Source organism: Engystomops pustulosus, chromosome 7 (genome assembly GCF_040894005.1).
Source record: "Engystomops pustulosus chromosome 7, aEngPut4.maternal, whole genome shotgun sequence".
NCBI lineage: Eukaryota > Metazoa > Chordata > Amphibia > Anura > Leptodactylidae > Engystomops > Engystomops pustulosus.
In genome coordinates, this window is record NC_092417.1 from 175503976 (window position 1) to 175519443 (window position 15468).

Genomic DNA, 15468 nt, shown 5'->3' on the forward strand with positions numbered 1-15468 from the left:
AGTATAGACAGGCAGTGTGATGTCACATCTCATAGGATACACTGGAGACCCTGCACACAGCACACAGATAGTATATACAGGCAGTGTGATGTTACATCTCATAGGATACACTGGAGACTCTGCACACAGCACACAGATAGTATAGACAGGCAGTGTGATGTTACATCTCATAGGATACACTGGAGACTGCACACAGCACACAGATAGTATAGACAGGCAGTGTGATGTCACATCTCATAGGATACACTGGAGACTCTGCACACAGCACACAGATAGTATAGACAGGCAGTGTGATGTCACATCTCATAGGATACACTGGAGGCCCAGCACACAGCACACACAGATAGTATAGACAGGCAGTGTGATGTTACATCTCATAGGATACACTGGAGACTCTGCACACAGCACACACAGATAGTATAGACAGGCAGTGTGATGTTACATCTCATAGGATACACTGGAGACTCTGCACACAGCACACAGATAGTATAGACAGGCAGTGTGATGTTACATCTCATAGGATACACTGGAGACCCTGCACACAGCACACACAGATAGTATAGACAGGCAGTGTGATGTTACATCTCATAGGATACACTGGAGACCCTGCACACAGCACACACAGATAGTATAGACAGGCAGTGTGATGTTACATCTCATAGGATACACTGGAGACCCTGCACAATGCACACAGATAGTATAGACAGGCAGTGTGATGTTACATCTCATAGGATACACTGGAGACCCTGCACACAGCACACAGATAGTATAGACAGGCAGTGTGATGTCACATCTCATAGGATACACTGGAGACTCTGCACACAGCACACACAGATAGTATAGACAGGCAGTGTGATGTCACATCTCATAGGATACACTGGAGACCCTGCACACAGCACACAGATAGTATAGACAGGCAGTGTGATGTTACATCTCATAGGATACACTGGAGACTCTGCACACAGCACACAGATAGTATAGACAGGCAGTGTGATGTCACATCTCATAGGATACACTGGAGACTGCACACAGCACACAGATAGTATAGACAGGCAGTGTGATGTCACATCTCATAGGATACACTGGAGACTCTGCACACAGCACACAGATAGTATAGACAGGCAGTGTGATGTCACATCTCATAGGATACACTGGAGGCCCAGCACACAGCACACACAGATAGTATAGACAGGCAGTGTGATGTCACATCTCATAGGATACACTGGAGACCCTGCACACAGCACACAGATAGTATAGACAGGCAGTGTGATGTTACATCTCATAGGATACACTGGAGACTCTGCACACAGCACACACAGATAGTATAGACAGGCAGTGTGATGTTACATCTCATAGGATACACTGGAGACTCTGCACACAGCACACAGATAGTATAGACAGGCAGTGTGATGTTACATCTCATAGGATACACTGGAGACCCTGCACACAGCACACACAGATAGTATAGACAGGCAGTGTGATGTTACATCTCATAGGATACACTGGAGACCCTGCACAAAGCACACAGATAGTATAGACAGGCAGTGTGATGTTACATCTCATAGGATACACTGGAGACCCTGCACACAGCACACAGATAGTATAGACAGGCAGTGTGATGTTACATCTCATAGGATACACTGGAGACTCTGCACACAGCACACACAGATAGTATAGACAGGTAGTGTGATGTTACATCTCATAGGATACACTGGAGACTCTGCACACAGCACACACAGATAGTATAGACTGGCAGTGTGATGTCACATCTCATAGGATACACTGGAGACCCTTCACACAGCACACACAGATAGTATAGACAGGCAGTGTGATGTTACATCTTATAGGATACACTGGAGACTCTGCACATAGCACACAGATAGGATAGACAGGCAGTGTGATGTTACATCTCATAGGATACACTGGAGACTCTGCACACAGCACACAGATAGTATAGACAGGCAGTGTGATGTCACATCTCATAGGATACACTGGAGGCTCTGCACACAGCACACACAGATAGTATAGACAGGCAGTGTGATGTCACATCTCATAGGATACACTGGAGACCCTGCACACAGCACACAGATAGTATAGACAGGCAGTGTGATGTTACATCTCATAGGATACACTGGAGACTCTGCACACAGCACACACAGATAGTATAGACAGGCAGTGTGATGTTACATCTCATAGGATACACTGGAGACTCTGCACACAGCACACACAGATAGTATAGACAGGCAGTGTGATGTCACATCTCATAGGATACACTGGAGACCCTGCACACAGCACACAGATAGTATAGACAGGCAGTGGGATGTCACATCTCATAGGATACACTGGAGACTCTGCACACAGCACACAGATAGTATAGACAGGCAGTGTGATGTCACATCTCATAGGATACACTGGAGGCTCTGCACACAGCACACAGATAGTATAGACAGGCAGTGTGATGTTACATCTCATAGGATACACTGGAGGCTCAGCACACAGCACACACAGATAGTATAGACAGGCAGTGTGATGTTACATCTCATAGGATACACTGGAGACCCTGCACACAGCACACAGATAGTATAGACAGGCAGTGTGATGCTACATCTCATAGGATACACTGGAGACTCTGCACACAGCACACAGATAGTATAGACAGGCAGTGTGATGTCACATCTCATAGGATACACTGGAGACTCTGCACACAGCACACAGATAGTATAGACAGGCAGTGTGATGTCACATCTCATAGGATACTCTGGAGACCCTGCACACAGCACACAGATAGTATAGACAGGCAGTGTGATGTTACATCTCATAGGATACACTGGAGACCCTGCACACAGCACACAGATAGTATAGACAGGCAGTGTGATGTTACATCTCATAGGATACACTGGAGACCCTGCACACAGCACACAGCACACAGATAGTATAGACAGGCAGTGTGATGTTACATCTCATAGGATACACTGGAGACTCTGCACACAGCACACAGATAGTATAGACAGGCAGTGTGATGTCACATCTCATAGGATACACTGGAGACCCTGCACACAGCACACAGATAGTATAGACAGGCAGTGTGATGTTACATCTCATAGGATACACTGGAGACCCTGCACACAGCACACAGATAGTATATACAGGCAGTGTGATGTTACATCTCATTGGATACACTGGAGACCCTGCACTCAGCACACAGATAGTATAGACAGGCAGTGTGATGTTACATCTCATAGGATACACTGGAGACCCTGCACACAGCACACAGATAGTATAGACAGGCAGTGTGATGTTACATCTCATAGGATACACTGGAGACTCTGCACACAGTACACACAGATAGTATAGACAGGAAGTGTGATGTTACATCTCATAGGATACACTGGAGACCCTGCACACAGCACACAGATAGTATATACAGGCAGTGTGATGTTACATCTCATAGGATACACTGGAGACCCTGCACACAGCACACAGATAGTATATACAGGCAGTGTGATGTTACATCTCATAGGATACACTGGAGACCCTGCACACAGCACACAGATAGTATAGACAGGCAGTGTGATGTCACATCTCATAGGATACACTGGAGACTCTGCACACAGCACACACAGATAGTATAGACAGGCAGTGTGATGTTACATCTCATAGGATACACTGGAGACTCTGCACACAGATAGTATAGACAGGCAGTGTGATGTTACATCTCTTAGGATACACTGGAGACTCTGCACACAGCACACACAGATAGTATAGACAGGCAGTGTGATGTTACATCTCATAGGATACACTGGAGACTCTGCACACAGCACACACAGATAGTATAGACAGGCAGTGTGATGTTACATCTCATAGGATACAATGGAGACTCTGCACACAGCACACACAGATAGTATAGACAGGCAGTGTGATGTTACATCTCATAGGATACACTGGAGACTCTGCACACAGCACACACAGATAGTATAGACAGGCAGTGTGATGTTACATCTCAAAGGATACACTGGAGACTCTGCACACAGCACACACAGATAGTATAGACAGGCAGTGTGAAGTCACATCTCATAGGATACACTGGAGACTCTGCACACAGCACACAGATAGTATAGACAGGCAGTGTGATGTCACATCTCATAGGATACACTGGAGACTCTGCACACAGCACACACAGATAGTATAGACAGGCAGTGTGATGTCACATCTCATAGGATACACTGGAGACTCTGCACACAGCACACACAGATAGTATAGACAGGCAGTGTGATGTTACATCTCATAGGATACACTGGAGACTCTGCACACAGCACACGGATAGTATAGACAGGCAGTGTGATGTTACATCTCATAGGATACACTGGAGACTGCACACAGCACACACAGATAGTATAGACAGGCAGTGTGATGTCACATCTCATAGGATACACTGGAGTCCCTGCACACAGCACACAGATAGTATAGACAGGCAGTGTGATGTTACATCTCATAGGATACACTGGAGACTCTGCACACAGCACACACAGATAGTATAGACAGGCAGTGTGATGTCACATCTCATAGGATACACTGGAGACTCTGCACACAGCACACAGATAGTATAGACAGGCAGTGTGATGTTACATCTCATAGGATACACTGGAGACTCTGCACACAGCACACACAGATAGTATAGACAGGCAGTGTGATGTTACATTGCATAGGATACACTGGAGACTCTGCACACAGCACACAGATAGTATAGACAGGCAGTGTGATGTTACATCTCATAGGATACACTGGAGACTCTGCACACAGCACACACAGATAGTATAGACAGGCAGTGTGATGTTACATCTCAGAGGATACACTGGAGACCCTGCACACAGCACACAGATAGTATAGACAGGCAGTGTGATGTTACATCTCATAGGATACACTGGAGACTCTGCACACAGTACACACAGATAGTATAGACAGGCAGTGTGATGTCACATCTCATAGGATACACTGGAGACTCTGCACACAGCACACAGATAGTATAGACAGGCAGTGTGATGTCACATCTCATAGGATACACTGGAGACTCTGCACACAGCACACACAGATAGTATAGACAGGCAGTGTGATGTTACATCTCATAGGATACACTGGAGACTCTGCACACAGCACACACAGATAGTATAGACAGGCAGTGTGATGTCACATCTCATAGGATACACTGGAGACTCTGCACACAGCACACAGATAGTATAGACAGGCAGTGTGATGTTACATCTCATAGGATACACTGGAGACCCTGCACACAGCACACACAGATAGTATAGACAGGCAGTGTGATGTTACATCTCATAGGATACACTGGAGACTGCACACAGCACACACAGATAGTATAGACAGGCAGTGTGATGTTACATCTCATAGGATACACTGGAGACCCTGCACACAGCACACAGATAGTATAGAGAGGCAGTGTGATGTCACATCTCATAGGATACACTGGAGACCCTGCACAAAGCACACACAGATAGTATAGACAGGCAGTGTGATGTTACATCTCATAGGATACACTGGAGACCCTGCACACAGCACACAGATAGTATAGACAGGCAGTGTGATGTCACATCTCATAGGATACACTGGAGACTCTGCACACAGCACACAGATAGTATAGACAGGCAGTGTGATGTTACATCTCATAGGATAAACTGGAGACTCTGCACACAGCACACAGATAGTATAGACAGGCAGTGTGATGTTACATCTCATAGGATACACTGGAGACTCTGCACATAGCACACAGATAGGATAGACAGGCAGTGTGATGTCACATCTCATAGGATACACTGGAGACTCTGCACACAGCACACAGATAGTATAGACAGGCAGTGTGATGTCACATCTCATAGGATACACTGGAGACTCTGCACACAGCACACACAGATAGTATAGACAGGCAGTGTGATGTTACATCTCATAGGATACACTGGAGACTCTGCACACAGCACACACAGATAGTATAAACAGGCAGTGTGATGTTACATCTCATAGGATACACTGAAGACCCTGCACACAGCACACAGATAGTATAGACAGGCAGTGTGATGTTACATCTCATAGGATACACTGGAGACCCTGCACACAGCACACACAGATAGTATAGACAGGCAGTGTGATGTCCCATCTCATAGGATACACTGGAGACCCTGCACACAGCACACAGATAGTATAGACAGGCAGTGTGATGTCACATCTCATAGGATACACTGGAGACTCTGCACACAGCACACAGATAGTATAGACAGGCAGTGTGATGTTACATCTCATAGGATACACTGAAGACCCTGCACACAGCACACACAGATAGTATAGACAGGCAGTGTGATGCTACATCCCATAGGATACACTGGAGACTCTGCACACAGCACACAGATAGTATAGACAGGCAGTGTGATGTCACATCTCATAGGATACACTGGAGACCCTGCACACAGCACACAGATAGTATAGACAGGCAGTGTGATGTTACATCTCATAGGATACACTGGAGACCCTGCACACAGCACACAGATAGTATAGACAGGCAGTGTGATGTTACATCTCATAGGATACACTGGAGGCTCCGCACACAGCACACACAGATAGTATAGACAGGCAGTGTGATGTTACATCTCATAGGATACACTGGAGACTCTGCACACAGCACACAGATAGTATAGACAGGCAGTGTGATGTTACATCTCATAGGATACACTGGAGACTCTGCACACAGATAGTATAGACAGGCAGTGTGATGTCACATCTCATAGGATACACTAGAGACTCTGCACACAGCACACAGATAGTATAGACAGGCAGTGTGATGTCACATCTCATAGGATACACTGGAAACTCTGCACACAGCACACAGATAGTATAGACAGGCAGTGTGATGTCACATCTCATAGGATACACTGGAAACTCTGCACACAGCACACAGATAGTATAGACAGGCAGTGTGATGTCACATCTCATAGGATACACTGGAGACCCTGCACACAGCACACATATAGTATAGACAGGCAGTGTGATGTCACATCTCATGGAATACACTGGAGACCCTGCACACAGCACACACAGATAGTATAGACAGGCAGTGTGATGTTACATCTCATATGATACACTGGAGACCCTGCACACAGCACACAGATAGTATATACAGGCAGTGTGATGTTACATCTCATAGGATAACCTGGAGACCCTGCACACAATATACACAGATAGTATAGACAGGCAGTGTGATGTTACATCTCATAGGATACACTGGAGACCCTGCACACAGCACACAGATAGTATAGACAGGCAGTGTGATGTCACATCTCATAGGATACACTGGAGACCCTGCACACAGCACACACACATAGTATAGACAGGCAGTGTGATGTCACATCTCATAGGATACACTGGAGACTCTGCACACAGCACACAGATAGTATAGACAGGCAGTGTGATGTCACATCTCATAGGATACACTGGAGACTCTGCACACAGCACACAGATAGTATAGACAGGCAGTGTGATGTTACATCTCATAGGATACACTGGAGACTCTGCACACAGCACACAGATAGTATAGACAGGCAGTGTGATGTTACATCTCATAGGATACACTGGAGACTCTGCACACAGCACACAGATAGTATAGACAGGCAGTGTGATGTCACATCTCATAGGATACACTGGAGACTCTGCACACAGCACACAGATAGTATAAACAGGCAGTGTGATGTCGCATCTCATAGGATACATTGGAGACCCTGCACACAGCACACAGATAGTATAGACAGGCAGTGTGATGTTACATCTCATAGGATACACTGGTTACTCTGCACACAGCACACACAGATAGTATAGACAGGCAGTGTGATGTTACATCTCATAGGATACACTGGAGACTCTGCACACAGCACACAGATAGTATAGACAGGCAGTGTGATGTTACATCTCATAGGATACACTGGTTACTCTGCACACAGCACACACAGATAGTATAGACAGGCAGTGTGATGTTACATCTCATAGGATACATTGGAGACTCTGCACAAAGCACACACAGATAGTATAGACAGGCAGTGTGATGTTACATCTCATAGGATACACTGGAGACTCTGCACACAGCACACACAGATAGTATAGACAGGCAGTGTGATGTTACATCTCATAGGATACACTGGAATTATTTCTGCTCACCATTTTCTTTTTAGAGTTATGGCATTTTCTGCTTTGATGCTACTTGTCAGAAATCCTCCTCAGCAGCAGTTAAGACCAAACTCTTCCTGTATGTTTGCTGAGTTACATTTATGCTGCTGACAGTTCCCATGATGCCTTTTGTTCTCTCGTTAAGTAATTTAGCAGTTTATTCAGTAAAATTCCTATAAGTAAATTCACTGAAAACTGAAAAGTGTCATCACATAGAGGAGCATGCAGCATGAAATAAGTAGTAGAAACCAGCAGTGAAACAGTTACATAAAGCGGATACTCTGTGCTGTTTGAGCACTACAGGTTAATAGTTTCTTTGTTGTGAAGAAAGTGCTGGAAAAGCAGAAGGAGGAAGAGCTTTATGACCCAGCTTGAGGTGCATAGATATAGACAGACAAGGCTCTATAGAATAATATACTGGGATGGAGGGACAAATACTGAAGAGTGTAAATATTGTACCCCACTATTCTAAGTACGAGAGATGACCTTCCCCTTCTCCCTACAGAGTGAGGAGAGAGTAACATCCAAATTGAAACCGTATCTGTAAACCATTCTATGGAATCACAGTAGAAATCAGCATATCCAGGAGACACAACCAGAGCAAAACTAGGCGAAACTGAGGAGGATAGCAAAGAAACTGTTCTACACAGATATTCAAGATAATAGGCAAAGTTGTTCTATATCCCAAGTTTATTTGTGGAAAACTAAGTACAGGTGGTCCCCTACTTAAGAACACACAGCTTACATACAACCCCTAGTTACAAACGAACCCCTGGATATTGGTAATTTATTGTGCTTTAGTCCTAGGCTACAATGATCAGCTGTAACAGTTATCAAATGTGTCTGTAATGAAGCTTTAGTGTTAATCCTGGTTCTTTTGACAACCCAACATGACCAAAAAAGTTCTGGCTGGAATGATAAAATATACAGTTCCGACTTACATACAAATTCAACTTAAGAACCAACCTACAGACCCTATCTTGTATGTAAGCCGGGGACTGCCTGTATAGCAGAGTTGTAATTTAAGTTGTTGAAGAACCAACAAGAACCTATCCGGCTGTCACTAAAGACAAAATTCCCTCAAAATATTGATAGATTATTTTAAGTAATTTTTTAAAAAATATTTTTATTGTGTCTATTTGAAAAATCTGTTTTTAGGAGAATGAATGGGTGGGTTTGGGTTCATCTGGTATGACGTAGAGCGAATGTCAAGGTCCCTCACATGGAGCAATTTGTTGCATTTTACTGTATGTCGCTTTTTAACCTCAGTTCCCAAGTACAAAGCCTCCAAGAAGCTCGGCACGAGACCCTTCCCCTCCAAGAAGCTCGGCACGAGACCCTTCCCCTCCAAGAAGCTCGGCACGAGACCCTTCCCCTCCAAGAAGCTCGGCACGAGACCCTTCCCCTCCAAGAAGCTCGGCACGATACCCTTCCCCTCCGAGAAGCTCGGCACGAGACCCTTCCCCTCCGAGAAGCTCGGCACGAGACCCTTCCCCTCCAAGAAGCTCGGCACGAGACCCTTCCCCTCCAAGAAGCTCGGCACGAGACCCTTCCCCTCCAAGAAGCTCGGCACGAGACCCTTCCCCTCCAAGAAGCTCGGCACGAGACCCTTCCCCTCCAAGAAGCTCGGCACGAGACCCTTCCCCTCCAAGAAGCTCGGCACGAGACCCTTCCCCTCCAAGAGGCTCGGCACGAGACCCTTCCCCTCCAAGAAGCTCGGCACGAGACCCTTCCCCTCCAAGAAGCTCGGCACGAGACCCTTCCCCTCCAAGAAGCTCGGCACGAGACCCTTCCCCTCCAAGAAGCTCGGCACGAGACCCTTCCCCTCCAAGAAGCTCGGCACGAGACCCTTCCCCTCCAAGAAGCTCGGCACGAGACCCTTCCCCTCCAAGAAGCTCGGCACGAGACCCTTCCCCTCCAAGAAGCTCGGCACGAGACCCTTCCCCTCCGCTCACTCCCGTTTTTTTTTTTTTTTCTTTCTTCCTTTTACCTTATAATCATCTTGTTGCATTTCTCTTCAAATGGCCTCATTGCTTGAGAGAACAGAGGCTCATTTCCAGGAAACACATCAATAACTTCTCAAGGAGGCAAGAATACTTAGTATCAGCCCGAGGTTACACACAAGAGCTCACAGTTCTTCGCCACTTGAGTTTTCCACCGAATTCTTAAAACACATTAAAAGGATTTTCAGTCGTATTCTATGTTGAACAGGATGAAAGGATTTCTGGTAAATTAGGAAGAAATTGTGAGCAGCAGAGAAACAATAGAAGGGAAAGAAATAAATAACAGATACATAACACATCATCAATAGACAAATATTATTATTATTATTATTATATATTTTATTATTTTATTTATTTATTATTATCATCAATACAATATTAGTATCATCATTATTATCATTGTTGCTATTTATATATCACTATTTTTATTACCGATATTTCATTTTAAATGATTGGTTATCATCGTTATCAATAGACAAATATTATTGCTATTAGATATTTTATTATTTTATTTATTATCCTCATCATCAATTCAATATTAGAACCATCAATATTATTATTGTGGCTATTAATATTTCAATATTTTCATGATTTCATTTTAATTGATTTATTATCATCAATTTCAAGAGACAAATATTATTATTATTATTATTAGACGTTTTATTATTTTATTTATTATCATCATCAATACAATATTAGAATCGTCATTATTATCATTGTTGCTATTAATATTTCAATATTTTTGTTATTTCATTTTAAATGATTTATTATCATCGTTATCAATGGACAAATATTATTATTATATTTATAATTAGTAGTAGATATTTTATTATTTATTTATTATCATCAGTACAATATTAGTATCATCATTATTATCATTGTTGGTAATATAATCTCAATATTTTTATTATTTCATTTTAAATGATGTGTTATCATCTTTATGAATGGACAAATATTATTATTATTATTATTATTATTATTATTATTATTATTATATTTATTATTATTAGTATATATTTTATCATTTATTAATTATCATCATCAATACAATATTACTATCATCATTATTATCATTGTTACTAATATTATTTCAATATTTTTATTATTTCATTTTAATTGATTTATTATCATCAATATCAATAGACAAATATTATTATTATCATAATTATTATTATTATTAGATATTTTATTATTTTATTTATGATCATCATCAATACAGTATTAGTATAATTATTATTAGCATTGTTGCTATTAATATTTCAATATTTTTATTATTTCATTCTAATTGATTTATTATCATCGTCATCATAGTCGTTTTATGACATTATCCACATGTTAGTAAATATATCAAACCTCATGAGGATACAGTTTGTAAAGACAAGTTTAAGTTGTTTCCTTATTGTCTTGGAAAGGTATAGAGCCTCATAATGTAGATAATTATTTACTAATAATATTTCTGCTAAAAAATTCTAATACAGGCGGAAGAACACTCGACTTACATACGACCCCTAGTTGCAAACGGACCCCTGGATATTGGTAATTTATTGTACTTTAGTCCTAGGCTACAATAATCAGCTGTAACAGTTATCACAGGCGTCTGTAATGAAGCTTTATTGTTACTCCTGGTTCTTATGACAACCCAACATTTTTAAAATCCAATTGTCACAGAGACCAAAAAAGTTCTGGCTGGGATTACAGTGATAAAATATACAGTTCCGACTTGCATACAAATTCAACTTAAAAACAAACCTACAGACCCTATCTTGTATGTAACCCGGGGACTGCCTGTATTTACATTTAAAATTGGCATTTATATTTTTCACTTATTTATCAAATTTCCTTTTTTGGCTTTTTTTCCCCCATTATCCGGACCCCCATGTATCTTGTGATGTATCCTGATAGTGGTGCATCCATTACATTCCACTAATGCACACACTGGGCTCATTTAGCCGGAGGCTCCTCTTTAACTCCCCAGGATTGATATTTCCAGGTTTAGTAATTGAGACATGATGAAAATTAATTATGGGCAGATATTTTGCATGGATGTATCGGGGAGCTCCACTCTTCAGGTCATCCGCCGTCTCCGAGGTTTTCTGGAGCATCCATGAATAATTTGTATGTTGACCCAGTGTGATCTATTATCTCAAGATAAATTAATGCCGGGATGAAGAAGCCTTTGGAGAGACTTAATGTAAACCCAGAGGTGCACAAAGTGGAAAACTGAGGACGAGGAAATTAATTGAAGTTGCTGTAAGACTCCAGGACTGCATGTTACATGTGTGATTACAAAACAGGAGGCGTGAAGTCTACAGTTGGGGGTCAATATAAACCTCAGGATCTACAGGATCGGTCATAAATGTCTGACTGCTAAATGTTCTACTGATCATGAGAATGGGATAGGGGGTCCCGGTGTCCATCATTCCAGTGGTTATCACTCTACAGTGGTAGAGTTCAACCTCCACGACCCCTTGGCCTTTGCCATGTCTTTTTTGGCATGAATAGAACTTTCGGGTTCGGCCGAATTGTAATAATTTAAGGTAGTCCAATAGAACTTCTCTCCAAAGCCATTTTGTTAGCCATCCCAGAGCACCAATAGAACTCAATGGGGAACCTCAGTTCTTCTTCGGGTGGTTGGACCCTCATCCTCTATTATGTCAATAACAGATAGATGTCTTGTCATGATAAGTGGTGGGAAGGGATGAGAAGACCCTTTCAGGTCCACTGAGCGCTAATCCCAGCAGTCAAACCCATTGGTAACACCCATGATCGTTGCTGACCCCAATCACTGGTGTTACCCTTTAAATGTCACTGGAAAAGCTGCCTAAGGCATCGAAATTTTTGATGGCCTGGGTTCGCCACCCTTCCTTCTAGGGATCATCAGTCCTGTGATGTGATTTCCTCATGTTCTTCACTAGTCTTTCATTTTCTGAAGAGTGGGGAAGGGTAAGGACAGATTTATTTTTTCCAAATGAGGAACCCCATTTACAATCGGTGGAAACTAAAATCGTCTGAACTAATATAGGAGTCAAAGACTAGTGAGGTGTCCATTTATGTGTATGGCCCTTTACGCAGAAACCTAAAGGATTTATGGGGCTATCTGGACCTGGTTTGGATGGGAACAAAATAGACTTTCAAAAAATTTTCAGTGGTTTATTGCAGGAATTTCCATAGATCTTTAGATATGCCATAAGGGCTGATAGTCTATGGTGATCAATGGAGAACCAATGGGTCCACAGCCCAGGGCTATAGAAGAATGTGCCAATTATATGGGTTAACTGGATAGGATTTGTGAGACGTCAACATGGAAAACCTTACTCAATGGGCATATTGTGAGTTTATGAAGGGGACCATCAATAATAAATAGGTTGACCTGAAGGGTATTTAAAGGGCCATTTGTAAAACCATTCTTAGAGGTCCCCCATTCCGTAACATCTTCTATTGGCTAGAGTATATAGCAGGAACAAAGAATGTCTCCTGCTCTGGAAGACCCAACATGTTTGCATTAAATTGATTAGGAATAGCATAATGAGACATTTCCCTTGTGAGGGCACTGTAAGGATACTGCTGTCAGGTTCTCCAGGTATAACACCATATCATATGATGACTTTCTAATGAAGGGAACCATGAACAATAAATAGTTTGATAAGGACTTATTAACCTGCTCAGTAACACTACAGTCTCAGATTATGTTTGGATCGCAGTGACAAAATAAAGGCATTAAAGTCATCAATGATCTTGTATAACCTGTGATCCCAAGAGTATCAGCTCCGCTCTTCAGAAGTGCTTCCTGCAGCTTCATTAGGAGAAAAAAAGGAAGGATATACAATGCACTGGCAATAAAGTGTAAGGCACATGGCTCAGCCTTCTTGTTTGTAGATGAACATAGAGCTAAAGGGGCACTCAGTAGATCCTGAAGGTGATGTATTGGAAGCCATAAAATACGGTCAAACTCAAGATTCTGATCAACTGAGTCAGGAGCCCAGTTGTAATAGAATGATTGGGTCAGAGTCTGTGAAAAAAAGTCAAGTCTTGTGGTTTGTTCCTGGTTTTAAGTGGTTGAAACATAACAAGAAGAAATCGAAAAGCAACTGGTGATATGTTCACGGGTGCCCAAGCCTCATTAATATGTGGGGAGTGGAGGTTTGATCCCACAATTAGCACAAATTGCTGATAAAGTCTTACTCGCTGTGTATGGGGGGTGTAGTCACAGAGGGGTCAGAGCACCCATGCTGACCCCTGACCACTGCTGGCTATGATAGAAAGGTGTCAGGACACACAGGACATGGCAGCTCGCTGTGTATGGGGGGTGTAGTCACAGAGGGGTCAGAGCGCCCATGCTGACCCCTGACCACTGCTGGCTATGATAGAAAGGTGTCAGGACACAGGACATGGCAGCTCGCTGTGTATGGGGGGTGTAGTCACAGAGGGGTCAGAGCACCCATGCTGCCCCCTGACCACTGCTGGCTATGATAGAAAGGTGTCAGGACACAGGACATGGCAGCTCGCTGTGTATGGGGGGTGTAGTCACAGAGGGGTCAGAGCACCCATGCTGACCCCTGACCACTGCTGGCTATGATAGAAAGGTGTCAGGACACAGGACATGGCAGCTCACTGTGTATGGGGGTGTAGTCACAGAGGGGTCAGAGCCCCCATGCTGACCCCTGACCACTGCTGGCTATGATAGAAAGGTGTCAGGACACACAGGACATGGCAGCTCGCTGTGTATGGAGGGTGTAGTCACAGAGGGGTCAGAGCACCCATGCTGACCCCTGACCACTGCTGGCTATGATAGAAAGGTGTCAGGACACACAGGACATGGCAGCTCCCTGTGTATGGGGGTGTAGTCACAGAGGGGTCAGAGCGCCCATGCTGACCCCTGACCACTGCTGGCTATGATAGAAAGGTGTCAGGACACACAGGACATGGCAGCTCGCTGTGTATGGGGGGTGTAGTCACAGAGAGGTCAGAGCACCCATGCTGACCCCTGACCACTGCTGGCTATGATGGAAAGGTGTCAGGACACACAGGACATGGCAGCTCGCTGTGTATGGGGGGTGTAGTCACACAGAGGTCAGAGCACCCATGCTGACCCCTGACCACTGCTGGCTATGATAGAAAGGTGTCAGGACACAGGACATGGCAGCTCGCTGTGTATGGGGGTTGTAGTCACAGAGGGGTCAGAGCGCCCATGCTGACCCCTGACCACTGCTGGCTATGATAGAAAGGTGTCAGGACACACAGGACA